General features: G+C 43.7%; 1 protein-coding gene across 1 annotated transcript in view; it reads left to right on the forward strand.

Moving 5' to 3' along the window:
* PLA2G15 (phospholipase A2 group XV) overlaps positions 1–21,055 on the forward strand; it is a 205,484-nt gene that overhangs the window by 171,634 nt on the left and 12,795 nt on the right.

A 21,055-nucleotide genomic window follows, 5' to 3' on the forward strand; every position in this document is an offset into this window, starting at 1 on the left:
CTTTATGATCTCCTTTTAAAATGCTTAACTCACACACTTGTGTGGTCTCATTTAGCACTTGGCATCACCTCCAATTATTTATATTACCTTTCACTTCAGAGCCAAATTATATGTGCAAACAAAGTGGGTCTCCACAAATGAATTTGCACGCCTGGCAATTGTCGTCTGCAGCCCTCCTCATGGCAGAATAACATTGCATACAGACCTGAACAACATTAACTGCAGTACTTTGGCTGCTGCATGGTAAGCAGGGCTTTACTGTACATCCTCAGAGCAGAATGGGGGCAACACCAGCTCATCCCATAAATGTTGCTTTTGGGTCCAGCAATGTAGCGTTCTACCCCTGGAAGTACCTTAAATATGTTGCTGGATGCTTTTGACCATTAATTTGTATGTAGAAAATAAATCGTGTCAGCCATAGATGTGTTAATAGTTGTTTATAGTTTGTGTCTGTGCGGCAGTTGTGCTTGGTGCAGGTTTTTTCTTTTTTTTTTGTGTGCACTTCAAAGAGTGGCTAAACCTAAAATGCAAGATGCCTTTTGTAAGAATCTCACATGGGTCGATCCTGCTGCTCTGAGAAGCAAGTTGTCTGTCTCAAAGAGGTTAGAAGGTGATTTCTAAACAATTTGATGTCTAACCATGGACTGAGAAATAAGGAAAATATATTTACTATTCATTCCTTTTCCTCAAATAACTCCATAGCAGACATTACAATGGGTTGGTCTCTTCCAGATTTTGATAGGCTGGAAAATATAACCCCTCCACACCCTCATGTAGTATATAGTGCAGCTTCTCCTTTTCTCCTGTGTCTTTGAGCAATATTCCAATCTGTTCCTAAAATATTTAAGCATAACCCTATAGAACATAATGAGCTGCCATGAAGTATTTAGAGGAAAAGGAATTAATGGTAAATATAATCTGCTTCTTTCCTCTTCAGTCCTCCATGACAGGCATTACAATGGGAGGTATCTAAGCAATAATAGGGAGGGCAAAAAACAGCAGATCAGTTATGTATACTGTATAATAAAGGCCCATTTTATTAAGTGGCTATGTGGAGAACCTGTCTTCCTAACTGTGTGTCGCCAGATGACATTACATCCAGTAGATAATGTCTGTATGAATGGATGATCCAGCTGCTTTGCAGAGGTCCAATGTTGAGATCTAAACCCTAAGAGCCCACAAAGTTGATACTGCTCTTGAGTGAGGTTTCAGGCTTCATGCACCTTACATCCATTGTGTGCCTATTTAATGACTTCTCGGATCTATTTTGAAATGGTCTATTTGGATAAGGTGTGCCCTTTCTGTGGTCCTGATGGGATCACAAGGAGTTGTTCTATGTTCCTAAATCACTCTCTGTTCTGAATATTTACAGAGATTGCTCTGACTAAATCCAATGTGCATAACTTTATCAGTTTGATCAGAACAAAATGTTGGCAATATTTTTTGATTTATATAAAGTTGACACTACATTAGGTAGAAAAGCTTGATTAGTCCTTGGTAATAACTCATCTGTGTAGAGATTCAGAGAAGGTTCTTTGCACGACCATGCCTGTAGTTTTCCAATTTTGCAGGAATTAATTTCCCTGGGAATACCACCTTTAGTATATGTGCAAAATATTCATTTATTGGTGGGTTCATGGTAGTCTGTTAAGCTGGAGTGTTGACAATATTTAATGCCTGTGGTGGTTTGTTGGCGATTAATTTAATGTAATGTGAAGCTGCATTTGTGGAAAATAAGGGCCATTTATTAACTGTGAATTCTATTTAATGTAGGGCTAGTTTCAGGTAGGAAGGGCATAATTATTAAATATTTGTGCTATTGATTTAACATCTGGGCTGCTTTGGCAAGCATAAATGATTCACTTATTGTTAGACTTTCTATATTTCATGTACCTATCCCTTTTTCCAAATTGGGCCTCCTGGATTCCAGGATCCAGACAAGTAGCAACTGAGCTTAAGACATAGGCAGAAACCGATAGTAGAAGCATCAAGAAGAGGTTGGAGACAGCAGCAATGTCTGCCAAGTGTCCTGATGCCGGTGGGACATTCCCTAATTTGTGACTGTGCCGCTCAGTCAGGACTTTGTCTAAGTGCCATGTTAATTGGGATGTATGTCATACGTGTGTATCTGTTTAATTTTGGCAATGTATCGACTAAATTATTCTCTGCTGACATTGCTATCCAGACGATACAGTAGTTTGGGGTGTGATGAAATGTACGACAAATGCATTGATGTATATGTATGATAGTTGTTGAAGATGCATGGATAATTTTTGGGAACATTTTTGTTATGTATGATCAAAACTGGAAAGAATTGAATATAACATATAAATTGCATTGGAACAAGAACAATTAGAGACTGCATGACCAATTCATAAAGGCGTCAATAAGAATTATGAGAAGGTATTTGGGGGTGGGGGGGGCTTTATATAAATCAAAGACCACAGGAAGTCTATTCAATTCCACCATCACTGAGGAAGACTGTTCTATAGCTGAAACTACACATTACACCAGTGAATCAATCTAACACAACTTGGAAGTTGATGCGTTCCACTGTGAAACACAAGAGGAAGTGCAGCAGCAGTTGTTCTAAGCATATTATCCTGATATTTCTGGTGTGTGTTTTTTGTTTTTCTTTTCTGGATAATATGCCTGAGATAAAGATGAGAAGCTCCCAAATATGTGCAAATGCTTGATGTGGGTGACAGATAGAAGGGTGTACTGTTTAAGAGACTATATATCACTTTTTAAAATAACTATAGACCTGAACTGTGGAACATGTATGCAGTGTGTACTGTTAGAAGTCTAGTATTTTCCTTAAACCTTTGACCTCTAAGGGGCATTTCACAAGCACTATCTATCACCAACTGACTATACCTATTAATAGTGGAAGGTCTATGTCGGTGAGTAATTTAAAAAAAAAATTCTACTCTTTGAGGCTGGACACCTCAGTAGACTTGGCAACTCTCTACCATTTACTATTCCAGGAACACTTTTGAGCATGGAATTTCTGCTGTTTGTTTAAATGCTTTACTACCTGGTGCATGGGAAAAACTCAACTTCCTTTCCCTACTCCATGGCAGCCCTTACAATGGGTTAATCCCTAATCAGTTTAGTGTAGACAGGAAGAATTTTGTCCCACCTGGCCCCTATATAATGCAGCTCCTCCTCTTCCTCAGTGTCTCCTCTTCCTGTCTCAGCAGTGTTTGGACAGGGTAGTGTAGTGAGTGTTTTATTGTTTTGTTTTTTATTTAATTCCAGAGGGCTTACCTGGTGAGGTTTCTGGCTTTCCTCTGTGCCGACTGCTGTGTGCAGTTCCAGCCGGGCAGTTGCACGGGAGTTCTCCGATTATATTCTTATGAGACTCCCGGCAGTTGTGCACACAGTAAGTGCGCGCACGGAGGACATGCGCATGCGCAGTACGTAGTCGGCTGCCGGCAGCTCTGTTCTCTGTGAAAACTCACCTGTAGGAGGAATCAGGTGATATAATTATCTGCTAAGACTCACTATGATGATGTCGAGAGCGTGCACCCTATGTATGCAGCTGCAGACCCTTATATATGAGGTTCAGTCTTTTGCTTGGTGTTGGATGCTGCAGGATTTGGCAGCCATTTGGATAGTGCACTATGGACCAGAAGCCCGCCCCCAAAAAGCTGAAGGACACCGCAAGGTAAGTCCTTAGTAAGGGGTCTCTATTATTCTAGGATAGGTTACTTAGTTCCTTTTCTGTGTTTACAGTACCACTGTGGAGCTTGTGCAGGGAAAAAGAAAAAAAAACAAAGTGAAAAACCGTGTGTGTGTGTGTAGCTTGTAATGGCAGATTGCCGAAGGATTGTACCGATCCATTATGTGTTTCATGCATTCCGTAAACTGTAGAGGAGCCTGCCCCCCCCTGAATAATTCAGGTAGTTCTTTTCATGGATGGTTAAAACGATGCAGGAGTAGTTTCAGGCCCCAGAACAGAGAGCAACAAGGGCCAGGGTCCCTATAGTGGAAGATATGTAGGAAATGAGGCCAGGGCCGTCCAATGAAACATTCAGCCTCTACTCGGGAATGGGATTCGGACTCAGATAGTGAGGCTGAGGTGAAAGAGGAGCCCAGAATGTTTTATTTGGATACTCTCTATATTATACTTAAGCACTTTAACAAATCTTTAGGTATTGAAGAGCCAGCAGTACCAATCAAACCACAGGATGTATTGTTTTCAGAGCACCAAGTAAAATCTAGAGCGTTCCCTACGTATAAAGTGGTTAAAGACTTGATTGCTAAACAATGTCAGGCTTTAGATAAGTCATACTAACATGGGGAGACTGAATTGTATGTACCCTTTTCAGGATGAAGATGTGCTGAAATTGTGTTCGGTGCCTAAAGTGGATTCAGCCTTAGCGGGCTTATCCTTGAGGGCCACTCTCCCGTGGGATGATGGGGGCCCATTAAAATATGCTATATCCATGAGAATGGAGACTTCCTTCAGGAAATTACACTTCTCCTCACGCATAACTCTAAAGTCTGGGATAGCCATGGCTTTGTTAGCTAGAGCCCTGAGGCTGTGAGCCAATATGCTACATATGGATATTGAGGAGAAGATAAATAGATTGTAACTTCTCAAATCCTTAGAGATTCTGCAGAAAAGCATTGATTTCTTGTGTGAAGCTGCGTTGGATACGATTGTGTTTTCTTTTAGGAGCATGCTTTCGGCAGTAGTAGCAAGAAGGGCACTCTGGCTACGTCTGTGGGTGGCAGATCATCAATCTAAAAGCCGTCTGACAACACTTCAATATGAAGGCAGTTTCTTGTTTGGCGAAAAGCTGGATAATCTATTACCGTGGCTAGCAAGTGGCAATGCTAATCGGTTACCACAGGACAGAAAGGTGAGACGTTTCTTTTCCTATTCCCCAAAGCAGCAGTTTAAGGAAGCCTGCATAGGCCAGGAATATAATATTCTAGACGACAGGATAATATGGCAAGGGAGTACTTTCAGCCCTTTAGACCAAAAAGGGGGAAACGGACAGCAAATACCCCAATGACTATCTACGCATTCTCCACTAACTACAGTGAGCGGCAGGATATCACGCTTTGCTGAAGCTTGGATTCAGACTACACAAGACAAATGGGTCCAGGAGATAGTCACCAAGGGATTCTATAGAATTCCATACATACCCTGTAGGGAACAAATTTATTCAGTCAAGAAGTCCCTCGTCTTCCCTAGAATGGCAAGCATTGCAGGAAAGCCTAAGAGGCCTGGTGAGAACAAGAGTTATCGTACCAGTACCGTCGGGTCAGGAAAATATGGGGTTCTATTCCAGACTGTTCCTCATCCAGAAACCATCAGGTGTCTTTAGAACAGTGCTAGATTTAAGGGCTCTCAACTGCGATGTGCGAGCCAAACATCTGATACCATCACAACAGCTTGTGTTTCTAGGAGTGCAAATACACGTACGGACAAAGTCTGCCTCTCTCAAGAGAGGGCCGACAAAATCCAGTCCTTAGCGCACCTAGTTCAAATCCAACCTTGTGTGTCAGCGCAAACATGTCTGCGCCTCCTAGGAATGTTTTCCTCAACAATAGGAATCCTCCCATGCAGTGGGGTCTCAACTCCAAAGTCAACTTCTCAAGGTCGGCGAGGCAGTCCTTACGTTGGTGACAGCTCCCAGGCCTGAGAAAACAAGGTGTGACTCTCGGTGCCAGACTGGTATATCCTTACCACAGACGCCAGAGCAATAGGCTGTGGTGCTCACATGCAAGATATGGTCACGCAGGGCACTTGGCGAGACGAATAAAGAATTCTTCAGGGAAACCTCTTGGAGATGAGAGCTGTTTGGCGTGCGGTTCAGTACTTCTAGCCCTATCTACGAGCCAAGCATCTACAAGTGTTTTCTGACAACAGGACTGTGGTAGCCTTCATAAACAAGCAAGGTGGTACCAAGAGCAGAGCAATGTTGGTAGAAACAACTGCGCTAATGGAGTGGGCAGAGGCAAAGCTGAGAGATCTCTCTCAGCCCTTCACGTAGCAGGCAAAGACAACGTAGTGGCAGATTACTTAAGCAGTGTTACACTCACCTTTTCCCCGTTCCTGCGCCGCGATCGCTGCATCACCTTCTCTCTTCCGGGTCCCGGCTGTCGGCTGGTCACATGATCGCGGCAGGCGGGGAATTCAAACTGGCCTCTATGTAAACCCTGCTCTGACGCCTGGGCAGCGTCAGAGCAACTTCCTCTGTTCCTGACTAGGTGTTCTCGGTGAGTGTCTCCTGTGTACAGACCTGTTTTTGTTACTTCGGTTCTCCTTCCAGTGTATCAGACCCAGGCTTCCTGACATTGTTTCCTCTGCTGTCCTTGTGTATCGACCCGGCTATCCTGACCACGCACATTCTGGCATCCCTGTGTACTGACCTGGCTATCCTGACCACGCATATTCTGGCATCCCTGTGTACCGACCTGGCTATCCTGACCACGCATATTTTGGCATTCCTGTGTACCGACCCGGGTATACTGAAATGGTCTATATCCAGTTACTATATCCAGTTACTGGCTCCAGGGTTGCCTTCGGGTTCCTCCCGCATCCTTACTTCTAGAGGCAGACCAGTGGACCGCGACCTGCGATCCTCCGCAACGAAGCCCATCCCATCTTGCCGCGGTTCTTGGTGAACACCAGGGGGTTCGTTAGACTCCACACCACCAGCCAGCCAGTGCTGATCTAGAGTAAGGCAAGTACTCCATAGTACATTACTGTTACAGTTTGCTCTGACCAAGATATGAATACTGCAGGAGACCCTTCTCCTAGGGATTTGCTCCAACACCTGTTAGGAAGAGTAGAAAAGCAGGAATCTAATCAGGAGCAGTTGCTTAAATTTTTACAGGGACTGTCAGCTCGAATGGATACCTTACAGACGACCTTAGCAGCGTCGGGGGCGGCATCTGCCCCTCTACAGGCCCCCACAGTTTCCTCCTCGCCTGCAGGCGCAGCTTCATCCCTGCGCATTCCTAATCCACCTAAATTTGATGGGGACCCTAAATTATGTAGGGGATTTTTAAACCAGTGTGCTAAAAAATTTGAGCTCCTTTACGGGAATTTTTTGTCTGAGAAAGCCAAGGTAGCATATATAATATCCCTTTTGTCTGGACAGGCCCTATCCTGGGCATCACCGCTCTGGGAGATAGATGATCCCTTACTTCATAACTACCCCAATTTCCTCTACCTTCAAGAAGGTTTTTTGACAAGCCCGGTCGCCAACGCAGCTACCAGTATACTTCGTCTCCGCCAAGGAAGTCTCTCTGTGGGTCAATATGCCGTACAATTTAGAACCATGGCCTCGGAGCTCTGGTGGAATAACGAAGCTTTAATAACTGCTTTTTGGCAAGGTCTAGCAGACCAAATTAAAGATGAATTGATCTCCCAAGAACTCTCCACTTCTTTGGATGACTTATTTTCCTTATGCATTAAGATCGATCTTTGGAGAAAGAACAGTCCCGACGTGGTCCTTTCCGTCCAGCTTCTAGTTTTCAGACCCCTGTCCAACCTCCGGAGAAACCCATGCAACTTGAAAGGACCCGCCTTTCTGCCGAGGAGAGAGAAAGAAGGTTCAGGAACAGATTGTGCTTGCACTGCGGTGAAGGGGGTCATCTTTTGGGTGCCTGCCCCAAGCGCCCGGAAAACGACTGAGCCTACTGTTTAGTAGGGAGGTTACGTTAGGTCCCTCTTTTCACATCCTCTCTTCTTCCAACAGTAAATATTTTCTTGTCATTACCTGTGAAGTGGTAGGGTCCATTGTCCACCCTGTTCCCGCCTTGTTGGATTCCGGGGCAGCAGGCAATTTCATTTCTTCAGCCATCATCTCTCAATTGGGTATTCCTTCCCAGTCCTTGGAGAAGCCCATCTCCCTCACCGCCATTGACGGAGGCACATTCAACTCTGATCCATACCCTTAACTCTCAGGATTGGAGCTTTACATGTTGAGACCATCGCTTTTTTAATTATTCCCAAAGCCATTAATTCTTTAATTCTGGGTCTTACGTGGCTTCGCCTTCACTCCCCGTGATGGGCTGGCATTCTGGGGAAATTATTTCTTGGAGTTCTTCTTGCCGTATCAATTGTTTAACAAGTGACTCTTGTTTTTCCCAAGATCAATGCACAATTGGGCAACCCCCAATTATTGCCTATTCAATATCTGAGTTTTGCAGATGTCTTCTGTGAACAGGAGGCCACTAAACTTCCACCTCATAGAAATTGGGACTGTGCTATAAATCTCCAGCCTGGCAATCCCATTCCCTGTGGACGCATTTTTCCCTTATCTGTTCTGGAGACCAACTCAGTATCTGAGTATATCCAAGAGAATCTCAAGAGAGGATATATACGTAAATCATTATCTTCGGCAGGGCCAGGCCTCTTTGTAAAAAAAGAAGGATGGAGGGCCTTCGCCCTTGTATTGATTACCGTGCCATCAATTCTATCACCGTGAAAATAAGGTGTCCCCTACCTTTGATCTCTGAGCTCTGTGACCAAATTAAAGGGGCTACCGTTTTTTTCCAAATTGGACTTAAGAGGTGCATATAACTTAATTAGAATAAGAGAATGGGATGAATGGAAGACAGCTTTTAATACTTGTGATGGACACTTCGAGTACCTTCTAATGCCCTTTTGGGTTATGTAATGCTCCTGCTGTTTTCCAGAATGTTATGAACAAAATATTCCAAGACCTACTCTATCAATTCATAGTTATCTACCTAGATGACATCCTTATCTTTTCCCCAGACTTATTATCTCATCGCAGACATGTAAGAGAAGTGCTGACTAGGCTTTGGAGGTATCAATTATTTTGTAAACTTGAAAAATGTGTTTTTGAACAGAAGAGACTAGCCTTTATAGGATATATTATATCAGAAACTGGCCTTCAAATGGATCCATCCAAGCTTAAAGCCATCTTGGACTGGCCATAACCATCGGGCCTTAAGGCTACTCAACGATTTCTAGGGTTCTCTAATTATTATCGTCAGTTTATTAAAGGTTACTCCTCATTAGTAGCTCCCATCACAGCCCTCATTTGTAAATCTGCCAATCCTAAAATCTGGACTTCTGAGGCAATTTTAAGGAACTCAAGACCTTATTCTCTTCAGCCCCAATCCGTCTTCAACCGGACTGTCAACAGCCCTTTTTCGTAGAAGTGAACGCATCCTCTGTAGGGGTCGGAGCGGTACTATCTCAGACTCGAATGGTAAATTTCACCCTTGTGGGTTTTTTTTCTCATCGGTTCCTCCCCGCAGAGAAAAATTATGGAATTGGCGATAAAGAGCTTTTGCCTATTAAACTGGCCCTCCCAGAGTGGAGACATTTACATGAGGGTACTCAGTTTCCGGTAACGGTATACACTGATCACAAGAATTTACTATATTTGCGGTTTGCACATTGGTTTGAACCCTCATCAGGCCATATGGGCCATCTACTTTTCCTGCTTTAATATTACTTTCCGTCCAGCCTCAAAAAATGTCAAAGCGAATGCCCTTTCTCGATCATTTGATGCCACTGATACTGAAGCCTCAGAGAATAACAAGCCAATCTTGGATGCCAGCTGTATATTGGCTTTGTCTCCTTTGATTGACACGAAGGTGTGAAGCCACAAAGGTTTTTCCCGGAGGACAACTTCTCTCAAACTACTACGTTGGGCCCATTCTTCCCTCTTTTCCGGACATGCTAGGATTCGGAAGACTTGGGAATTAATCTCCCGAAAATACTGGTGGCCTACTATGCATAGAGATGTTAAGGCCTTTGTCTCGGCATGTTCAATATATAAAATTCCTAGGGAAAAGCCGACTGGTCCTCTTATTCAGTTACCTATTCCTGATATTCCATGGTCTCGCATTTCAATGGACTTTATCGCGGATCTTCCGATTTCCAAGGGATGTACCGTCATCTGGGTTGTTACTGACCTGTTTTCTAAAGTAGCAAACTTTGTCCCTCTGAAGAAGCTTCCTTCATCTCCTTTCTTAGCGGACCTGTTTATTAGAGATTTTTTGGCTCCATGGCTGTCCTACACACATAGATACAAATTGCGACCCACGATCAGAAACTAAGTTCTGGAGAGCCTTTTGCCAAAGACTAGGAACCAAACTGGATCGATCTTCTGCATATCATCCCCAAACTAATGGGTTGACTGAGAGAACTAATCAAGAATTGGAAAAGTTTCTAAGGTATTACATCTCTGCCAATCAAGAGACATACCTGCGATCCTCCGCAGCGAAGCCCATCCCGCCTTGCGGCGGTTCTTGGTGGACACCAGGGGGTTCGTTAGACTCCGCACCACTGGCCAGCCAGCGCTGATCTAGAGTAAGGCAAGTACTCCATATTATATTACTTCCTCATTACATTACTGTTACAAGCAGACACCAAGTCCACCCAGGTGAATGGGAGCTGCACGAAGAAGTCTTTCAACTGGTACAACGCAGATTTGGAACACCAGAAATAGACCTTATGGCCACAGGAAGCAAGGCCAAGGTACCCCCGTCATAGAGAACTCGGGGCCCTAGGGATAGATGTCCTGTCAATGCAGTAGAACTTCAAACTGGGGTACGTGTTTCCTCCCTTTCCACTCATTCCTCAGACTCGGGAAAATAAGGAACGAAAAAGTGGAGGTGATTGCGGTCCTCCCGGCATGGCCGATGCGTCCCTGGTTCGCTGTAACACAGAGAATGTTGCTGGAACATCCATGGTCATTACTGGTCAGGCCAGAACTCATACATCAGGGTCCAGTTTTTATCCAAATCCAAACTCCCTGAGTTAGATGGCATGGAGACTGAGAGGCAATTACTGAAATCCAAAGGGGTCTCAGATGAAGTAATAGACATTCTAATTCAGGCCAGGAAAAGGAATTTCTCTATGATCTATTACAGAATCTGGAAAAAATGTATTTGTTAGGCAGGGGACATGGCGAAGGATCCCATGTCTGCCAGTGTGCCAGATGTGTTAGTCCTTTAACAAAACCATCTTTGAGAAATTCTAGCACCCGCTACACTAAAGGTGCAAGTATCTGCTCTTAGCATCCTTCTTGATATCAAGCTATCGTCTCAAGGTCTTGTCTTCCAGTGTTTTTTCAGGCACTGAGAGGTTACGACAGAGGCTGAAACCATTCTTAGCCCCTTGGGACCTTTAATATTGTCTTGGACGCCTTAACAGCTTATCCTTTTAAACCCTTGCAAGACATATCTCTCAGGTGGCTGACTCTGAAGGTGCTTTTTCTGGTGGCAATCACTTCGGCTCGTCGAATAGGGGACATACATGCGTTATGGTGTGAAGAACCCTTCCTGAATATATATGAAGATAAAGTAATTTTGAGGACGAATCTGGAGTATTTACCCAAGGTTGTATCTTCCTTCCACATCAATCAGAAATTGAATCTGCCATCTTTCTACGCTCTTCCCACTAATAGTGACGAAACACGTCTCCATACGCTAGATGTGGTGAGAGCTATATCTGCTTACATTATCAAGACAAAGCAACTATTTGGATTTGCTGAAGGTCCTCGCAAAGGACATGCCCCATCCAAACCCACATTGGCAAAGTGGATCAGAGAAGTGATTGCACAGGCCTACAAGGGGAAAAGGCGTGGAGTACCTAGATTACTGAAGGAGCATTCAACTAGGGCGGTAGCGATCTCCTGGGCACATAGAACCCATGCATCAGCAACCAACATCTGTAAGGCAGCCGGATGGTCGTCGAGGTACTTTCTCTAAGCATTATCTTCTTGATGTTTCAGTCTCTAAGGAGACCGTTTGGGAGAGAGATTCTCTAGCAAGCGCTGTGAATAAATTTTCTGTTGGACCTTATTAAGGTGTTGGTTTTATTGCCCTCCCGATTATTGTACTGCTTTGGTATGTCCCATTGTAAGGGCTGTCATGGAGTATTTCAAGGAAAGGAAATTAACGGTGAGTATAATTCTCAATTTTCTGTTACACTGCAGTCAGGATTTATATATGTGTTTAATATGTGTGTGGCTGGGTCAGTTGCAAATAACTTATTATTTAAATTTATTTAAATGTAATAGCGCAGTGCAATGTTTTTATATAATTGCAAATGTACTTATTTTTGATATTGTGTATTAGAAAGGTACTGATTTTGTTATATTGTGTGTGTTTTGGTATAGAAAATGTATTCATTTCTGAGACATGGGGAGGGAATTTGTTTTTTGTTTTAACCGTTCTAGAGGACACTCCAGTTAGGCTAATTAGATCTTTGTCATCTGTGAGTGACCAACACTTGAATACACAGCAGGGAGTAGTTACCTGTATCCTGCCTGGTTAAAGAGATACAGGGACCTGTCTGAACAATATGATTTAGGATATCAGACTAGTGTCAATTTTGTTATGTAGAAATTACATCTAAAATCTAAGTTTAAAGAACATCTCAAATCCGGATGTTAATCTTTGAATGAAATATTTCAGTTATCTCTGATCAGGGGGCTGGCTTTCACCCTGCCAGGCTGTGTCCAACACTGTATAAAAAGAAAAAAGCACTGTTTGACAATGTAATGTATCATACCATCTGTAATTTTAGAAAGATCGCTAGTACCACAGACTGTTTAGTATTACCGCTCTGCCCGCTATCCAGCAGCTATGACAAGTGTGTTAGGCCAGGGGGGAAACCATCCACAACAACCCTGATCTACAGGAAGAGGTCAGGGGTACCAGCCCAGGTGTACCAGCAAGGGGGCATACTAGCAGCGATGGTTACCCATAAGGAAACTGTTCTGGATCCCGCTAAGTGGTGGTAGCCGCTTAAGCCCCTCCTACTGCGGTTAGAGGGCACATTTGGGATAAAGGGAACTGTGGCAAGTCAAGCCCAAGCCGGTCCCCAGTATCACAATAGACAGGGTGGCATATTGAAATATTGTCGGTTTTCTTAAGTTTCTTCAGTTTCCCCACATTCACTATTGGAGGATCCATTAACATCTCCCAAAAACTCCAATTCTGATTGGGAAAATCTATCCTCTTAAGTTCACACATGTATTGTACATTGCTTACCCTCCGTATAACATATAAATCCTCATTGGTCACAAATGATTGTCAGCCAGAAATGCTTTCACTGAAGCTGATATTGGCCGTTCTGAGATCATTCTCTACCTGTGCTCCATTGTGGTGTCTCTTAACCCCAGACATGGGTGCATGCGCAGAGCATGGACCGTTTTTAAATTATAATTACAAAGTACCATCTTTGTACTGCGTTTTGCTACCAATGATAACAACTAGCAGTTCCTCGGGTAGCCAGACCTAATCCATGGCTTACTCCACTAGTGGTACGTCACAGAGACCATAGGATACAAATTGCGACCCACGATCAGAAACTAAGTTCTGGAGAGCCTTTTGCCAAAGACTAGGAACCAAACTGGATCGATCTTCTGCATATCATCCCCAAACTAATGGGTTGACTGAGAGAACTAATCAAGAATTGGAAAAGTTTCTAAGGTATTACATCTCTGCCAATCAAGAGACATACCTGCGATCCTCCGCAGCGAAGCCCATCCCGCCTTGCGGGACTCTATACCCAGCTAGAAGCAGGATGACAATAATTGGAAGAGAAGCTGTTGCACTATTTACTACCTGGGGGAGTTTATATTTTCCTGTCTTTGTTGAATGCTGCAAAGGACTAACCCATTAGTATTTACTTGCTATGGAATGAAGAGGGAAGGTCATTTACAAGTTGAGAACATTAAAGACCATGTTTGCAGGAATGAGTATCCCAGCAAATTCACATCTGAGAAATTGCAAAAAAGCCATAAAGCTACTGTGACTGATCGCTTATAAGTAACTTATGATATCAATTTTTTTAATGGAAATAGCGCAGGGCACTTATTTATATAATTGCAAATGCCCTTTTTTTGATAGTGTATATTTTGGTAAGGGAAATATCTTTATTTCTGAGACCAGGGAAAGAAATTCGTTTTGTTCTAACTTAGCTAGAGGAAATGCATTATTCTGAGGTATATATATGCTACAATAAGCCTATGTTTAGGAAGTCTTTTGTGTATCTTGGTGTAAGGAAATGCCTTGTTTGGGTTTTGTAACTTTTTTTGGAATTCTTTTCTTTGGAGGAAATGTGTATTCTGGAAGTGTCGGAAGAAAGGCCCATGATAATATCATGTTAATTAGACCTTTTGAGGTGGAGTGTTTAACACCCCTTAAGGGAAAGAAAGGAATGGCAAGTTAGACTTGCTGTCAGATATCCTAAAACTTTCTGTGATTTCCTGCATCTTATTTTGGAAGACACCAGATAAGTGTAAATATTATTAGCTTTGCATTGCATGTAAATCCATGTTTGAGTAAACAAATTGCATCCTGATTCTAAAAATATCTGACCTCCAGGGGGCTGGCTTATCCAGTGAGGCTGTGTTTAAATCTGTATAAAAAGAACTGTCTTGTATTGAAAATTGTTCTTCTCGTTCCATCTGACCTGATCACTGCTACCTTCAACCAGTGTGACTGCAAATAAACATCACTTGCTTCAAAGACCTACTTGAAAACGTCTTCCATGCTGAAAATCCTGTGACCTACAGATTAGACCAAAAATCTAAACCGTTCCCGGCTGTTTCTGAGGTTTGGACCCAGCACCCAGTACCACTGCTCTGCCCGCTGCCCAGCAGCTCTGGCCAGTGTGATAGGTCAAGGGGGATCCATCCACAGCAACCCTGATCCATAGGAAGAGGTCAGGAGTACCAGCCCAGGTACACCAGTAATGTGGTACACTCGCAGCATTAGTGTCACTCACCGGACTGTGAGTGCCACTTCCTGTGTATTCAGGAACCGTGGCCGTCCGCCATCCTGAGGGTCTGCGCATGTGCAGCCCTTATTAAACCTTCAGTACCTGTTGCTTTTATTGATTGGATGATCAGGCAACCCTCCCTATTTAAACAACCTGTGATCATTACCTGGTTGCCTGATCTTGGAGTCTCATTCCCCATGAGCCTCTGAAGGTGTTCCTGTGTTCCTAGTGTATTCAGCTCCTGCTGATTCCTGTTACTGCTATTGTGGTTTCCAGACCACTTCAACTCTCCTGTGTTCATCCTGTCTACACTCAACTGATTCCTATCCGCTGCCTCCGTTACTTCGACAGAGTTCCTGCTCACTTCAACTCTCCTGTGTTCATCGTGTCTACACTCAGCTGATTCCTATCCGCTGCCTCCGTTACTTCGACAGAGTTCCTGCTCACTTCAACTCTCCTGTGTTCATCGTGTCTACACTCAGCTGATTCCTATCCGCTGCCTCCGTTACTTCGACAGAGTTCCTGCTCACTTCAACTCTCCTGTGTTCATCGTGTCTGCACTCAGCTGATTCCTATCCGCTGCCTCCGTTACTACTACAGTGTTCCGGATCGTCTCAACTCTCCTGGGTTTATCGTGTCAGCGCTCCGCTGCCTTCACCTCTACTACTGGATACCAGACAGCCTCAACTCTCCCGTGTTCTTCATGTTTCCAGTTCCATTTACTACTGCTTCCTGAGTATTGCTTCGTTCATTCTGGATTACCTGCCGTGCGCTGCACCAACCTGATTACCGCTTCCACCCTCCTGTGGCCTCTCCTCCTGCCGGCCTTCAGCCGTTCAGGTATCCCTGCACGTCTCTCTGACAGCCTGCTCTCCTGAACCGCGGTATGCATACTTTCCATTGACTTTGCTTGTGTATTGCCTATCCATCTGGACTGAGTTGTGTTCTCCTCCGGAGCCTCCTATCCACTGAAGCTATTGTTACCATTGACTTTGTTTCCTATTGCCTGGATAGTTATTGTGACTTTGTATACTTTAGCAGTGCTTGTCAGTTATCGTTGTATTGTGGATATCATCGTGGGATCAAGTTCTGTGTGCCCCGTGTATACTCTGCTTTACATTTATCTCCTCGTGCCCCTCCTCACACATATACATTATATATATATATATATAGCAGTGGTACAACTTGCTATTCGCAGACCACTGACTTCCCTGTTACTTTCCTTCACCTGGATTCCATTCCTTCACCTAGACAGCGGTACAACTTGCTATACGCAGACCGCTGACTCTCACTACCTCCTCGCTTCTCCTGGACATTCCACCTCACTATAGCAGTGGTAGAACTTGCTATACGCAGACCACTGACTTTCCTCACGTTCCCTTGTCCATCTGGTTCCTCGTGTACATTCATCTACTCATTACCAGTTGCTGCTAGTCATAGACTTTCCTCGAGCATTCTCTCACCATCTGCTGTTTCTCCTGTTCCGTTGTCACCCTGCTACCAGAGAACCATATTACCAACTATATTACCAGAGTAATATAGTTGGTAATATGGTTCTCTGGTAGCAGGGTGACAACGGAACAGGAGATATCCTGGGCAAAGACTCCTAGTGCCCGTGACAATTAGTTACCCAGAAGGAACCCAGTTTTGGATGTCTGTAAGGAGTCCAGTGTTGGTAGCTTTTGTAAGACCCTCCTACTGCGGCAAGAGGGTGCATTTGGGGTAACGAATGGGAACGGCGGCAATGTAATCCCAGCAACAACAGACAGGGTGGCATAGGCGGTCCATCCTGTCACAGCTACATTTATACATTAACATTTACTCTGCTGACAAGTTTACTGTAAGAAATATACAGAATAATTCGCTCTTAAGGAAGGTTAGCAAGGAGAAAACAAACAAACACTGCAGTATAGATTAGGTTTGTCATGTTGCATATGAATAAAACAAATGACTTCTGGAACAATGTCTGGACATACTAGACCGAAGTTGGAGTTATTTAGCCTTAATAAAAAATATGCCATGATTGAAAACTAAACCCAGGTTATCACCACAAGATCATTGGGGTTATTTTGCAGCTGGAGAATCTGTCACACTCAGAATTAGAGTTCACCATGTGTTCCTCTTCATACTAGAGTATTCTGGGGGAAAATGTGAGGCAATCTGTCAGACAACTCAAGCTTTGCTGAAATTGGCTCATACACAGGACAATGACCCAAAGCTAACTTTTAACTCAATGGCTGACTGTTCATAGTCTTTATGGTGAGGTGTGAGTAATTGTATGAAAATTAAATATATGATTCTACGATTTTCTGAAATAGAAGTCTGTTGGAAGTCACTGAGGAGTCTGTTACCTTATAACAATTTGCTGTTGCAGGATAAGTAGTGTTACACAGAACTCCAAGGTGACTGTTATTTTTATTTTTCACAATGGCTTGGTTGAATAGGGGTGTATTTTTGAACTAGATTGTTTTTGTATACTTTGACACTACTAGTTGCCTTTACTATGGTGTTAACATTTGTTAATACACAGCTGGACTTCATTATGGCTTCGGCCACCATTGCCGCACCCGGGGCAGTCTCCTCAATCACAGTATCTGGATAGACACCACCATGAACCCTTCCCTGGACAAGGCAAAATTACACACACCTGGCTGCCCTGCGCTCTGGAGACGATCCTGTGGAACAAGGCTCTCAACTGTCCTTGGTGAGACCAGGGAATGGAAGCAATTTGGGCTCCAAATCCCGGAACTATTGCTAGTGCTAATGGCGAAGATGAGGGACCTATGAGACCACGCACTGGTGTATGTTCCACACTGCAATATCCAAAACAGCGGTGACCAGCACTTATCTCTGTGGGATTGCGGAGTGGGGAGCAGTGAGTGATATATAAACTTACTCTATTAAACGCCATTGTTACAGTGCCCTCTATGGGGGACCAATACTAGCACTGCACATATCCAAGACTTTGGCCTTGATTCTAGGCTCACTCTTATTATTTTGCAGTCCCCTGATTTTCAGAAGCCCTATCATTACAGGACAATGTTTCAGCAACCAAGAAATCGTACACATTATCAGTGGACTAACTTTCTTACATTCTGTTGGCATCTACTGGAGACTGTCCTTTACTACATTACCACTTGATCTCCTTGACTGTACCAATTTGCATCCTTTTGCAGTCCAGTATATCTCCACCTGCACTGATACCGCATCAAATAATCATATATCACTTGTGACTCTTTAAGCAGACATGCTACACACAATAGAGTAAGCTTGAGAATGGGGAAAGGGCACAAAAGGGGATGGGATGGGAATAAGAGGGTTGGAGGGTGGCTTGTAGTAAATATTTTTACCTATAGTCTAGTGAAGGGACAAAGTAAATATAATGAAAATGTCAAACTTGTTCCTCTAATGGAATGCTGATGATCACTTGTTAGGCAGGTGAATGTGTGTTAAGTCAACGAATAGAAGATTAAACCTATAATCCTGTATACACAGCCAATACCAATTTAATCAAATTTGCATATCTACAGGCAAAAATAAAACGTTCTTTTATTGTACCACAGATAGCGATCTCGCTGCTTTGAATATGCTCTATTGCCCAGCAATTATCTATCCACTGTGCCTCCAATCCAAAGTATTTGTGCAAGCTCTGCTCTCCCCCGACACTACCTTCCAAAATGGCGCCGCGCGCCTCTTCACGGCGGGAACACCAGGGATCTGACACTCCGTTCTCCACTTTGCCCCAGCAACCAGATGACCTCTCTCAGCACGGCTCTCTCCCTCAGGGCAGGTAAGTGATCACACTCGGCTCCGTCGCCGACCCAGATACTTCCTCCCCGCCAGCACGCCTCCAGGCTCAGCAACTCTCCAGATATCAGCGCCAAACAGAGCTCTCCCGGACCTCCGACACAAACACCAGCTGAATCAGGGTAAGCAGGGCCAGTTCCGACCGCAAATTATTCAGTTTAAAGGAGCCAGGAACACACCAGGATGTCTTAATAGGATATTTAGGCTGGGGAGCTTCAGTCTGCACAACCTACACCATGCTCCGCCAGGCCACGCCCCCAAATAAAACGTTCTTTAGTTGAAAAAGTGTTCCGATGTTAGTCTAAACAAGAATAAATTCCAGAGCAGTAAACAGAAGGAACAGAAGGCGCCTAATAGTGTAATATGTTTCTGTGAACCAAAAGCCCGTAGGTGATTTATTGCGTACCGGATATAGGATGTATGCAGACTCCTCAATCACAATATGCTGGATGTGCCGATATCGCATAATCTTCGATCATCTCCAACCATATGTGAACATGTAAGCACAATAAAAGACCAGAGGATAGTGTAGTATGGTTATGACATCAATATATATTCTACACATCACAATATAGCAGCGTACCCAAAAAAATTCATATAGTCTCTGTATTAGTATAGAATCAGCTGTATACTCCATGTCTATCAGTCCTTTTAGTTCCATTGATCAATTGCAGAGACTTTGTAATTCTTTCCTCATATAGTATAGACTCTGAGGAAGAAAGTACAAAGTCTCAGAACAAACTGAGAGAACAAATTACACAAACGTCACAAAAGATGCAAGTGAATGAATGTCAAATTGGGGAACTTTTTCAAGAGGTTTCAAGACGCAAGTCTCCTCTCTTACTACATCACGTAGCCAATTATGGAATAGTCGATAATTTGGAAAAACTCGTGCTGGAACAACTTGTGCATTCTGGGCTTGGCATAATCGCTAAAAGGCCTAGCGCTGCAACAATTCATATCCGTCACATTGCCAGCCCTGGTGAATTTAACAACAGACTCTGGCCATGTTTTGGAAAGAGCTCACAGACGTGGCCCAATGAGTGAGGCTATTTCGCTCGACCCAGGGCGGTGATTTTCAGATGTCTTAACAATGCTCAAAAAGCAGATCTTTGGTCGGCCTACAAGAGAATGGGCTCTGTCCTGGGAAGTTTAGCGCCTTTACGTTTTTCAGGACTTCTCCGCAGAGGTCTCAAAAGCACGAAAAGACTTTGCCCTGATTTGCACCAATCTAATCCAATAGAAGTGGAAATTTTCCCTCATATATCGAGCTAGATTGCGTTTGTTCAAGGGCAATACTTTCAAAGACTGTCTTTCTTACACCAACAGCATCTCTCATTCGAGACGTGTTGGGCGTCTGAGTCCAGAGATACAAACGCTGCAAGCACTTCTACCAACTAATGTGAATCCTAGAACTCTAACACCATAACCTGAAAATTATGCTGGCAACCTTTACTCTGCTCTTTACACCTCTCCTTATTCCCTTCCATCCCCCTTTTTCATTTCTCACTAAAATTACAATAATTCCAATCCCTTCCCTTTCCCTTCCTTATCTCCCCCTTAATTTTTTCTGTACTCATTCTTCCCTTTACCTCCTTACCCATTCACCCTTCCTGCTAGATGCAGCCAACTATACTACGTTGCAATAGTTTGAGACAACTGATTTTGTTACGAACACAATGCACAGTGGCTAAGTGGTTAGCACTTCTGCCTTACAGCGCTGGGGTCATGAGTTCAATTTCCGACCATGGCCATATCTTTGTGGAGTTTGTATGTTCTCCCTGTGTTTGCGTGGGTTTCCTCCAGGTGCTCCGCTTTCCTCCCACACTCCTAAAACATACTAGTAGGTTAATTGGCTGCTATCAAAAATTGACCCTAGTTTCTGTCTGTCTGTCTGTCTGTGTGTGTTAGGTAATTTAGACTGTAAGCCCCAATGGGGCAGGGACTGATGTGAATGAGTTCTCTGTACAGCGCTGCGGAATCAGTGGCGCTATATACCGTATTTTTCGCTCCATAAGATGCACTTTTTCCTCAAAAAAAGTATGGGAAAAAGTGTGTGCATCTTATGAAATGAATACTGCAAAAAAGAGTGCACGTTGGGGGGACCTTAATGATGCCGTGGGGAAGCCTGCAGCCAGATCAGAAAGCAAGAAAGGAGAGTGGGTCCAGGCAGGAAACTTACAAGAGATCCTTTAATTTTTTCATTACATGCCCTGAGAAAGACCCTGCTGCGTGGGGTGAAATGCTTTGGCTACATTGCACACCACCTGAGTATTCTCAGTTTACCAGAGAAGAGGACTATCTACATATTTTTCACAATTTTTTTCATTTTCATTATATCAGTGCGCGGCTGCGTGTCTTAGCCGTCTAAACCGGAAGTTCGGCTATTGACATGCATGCCTGCGTTCCAAAATGGAGGAAGTGATGGAGTAGTCCATCGTTTCCACACTGAAGCTGGCGGAGCACCGCCGTTTGAAGGAGCCCATCTTCGGTTCTTGTTTCACT

Source organism: Mixophyes fleayi, chromosome 10 (assembly GCF_038048845.1).
Source record: "Mixophyes fleayi isolate aMixFle1 chromosome 10, aMixFle1.hap1, whole genome shotgun sequence".
Classification (NCBI taxonomy): domain Eukaryota; kingdom Metazoa; phylum Chordata; class Amphibia; order Anura; family Limnodynastidae; genus Mixophyes; species Mixophyes fleayi.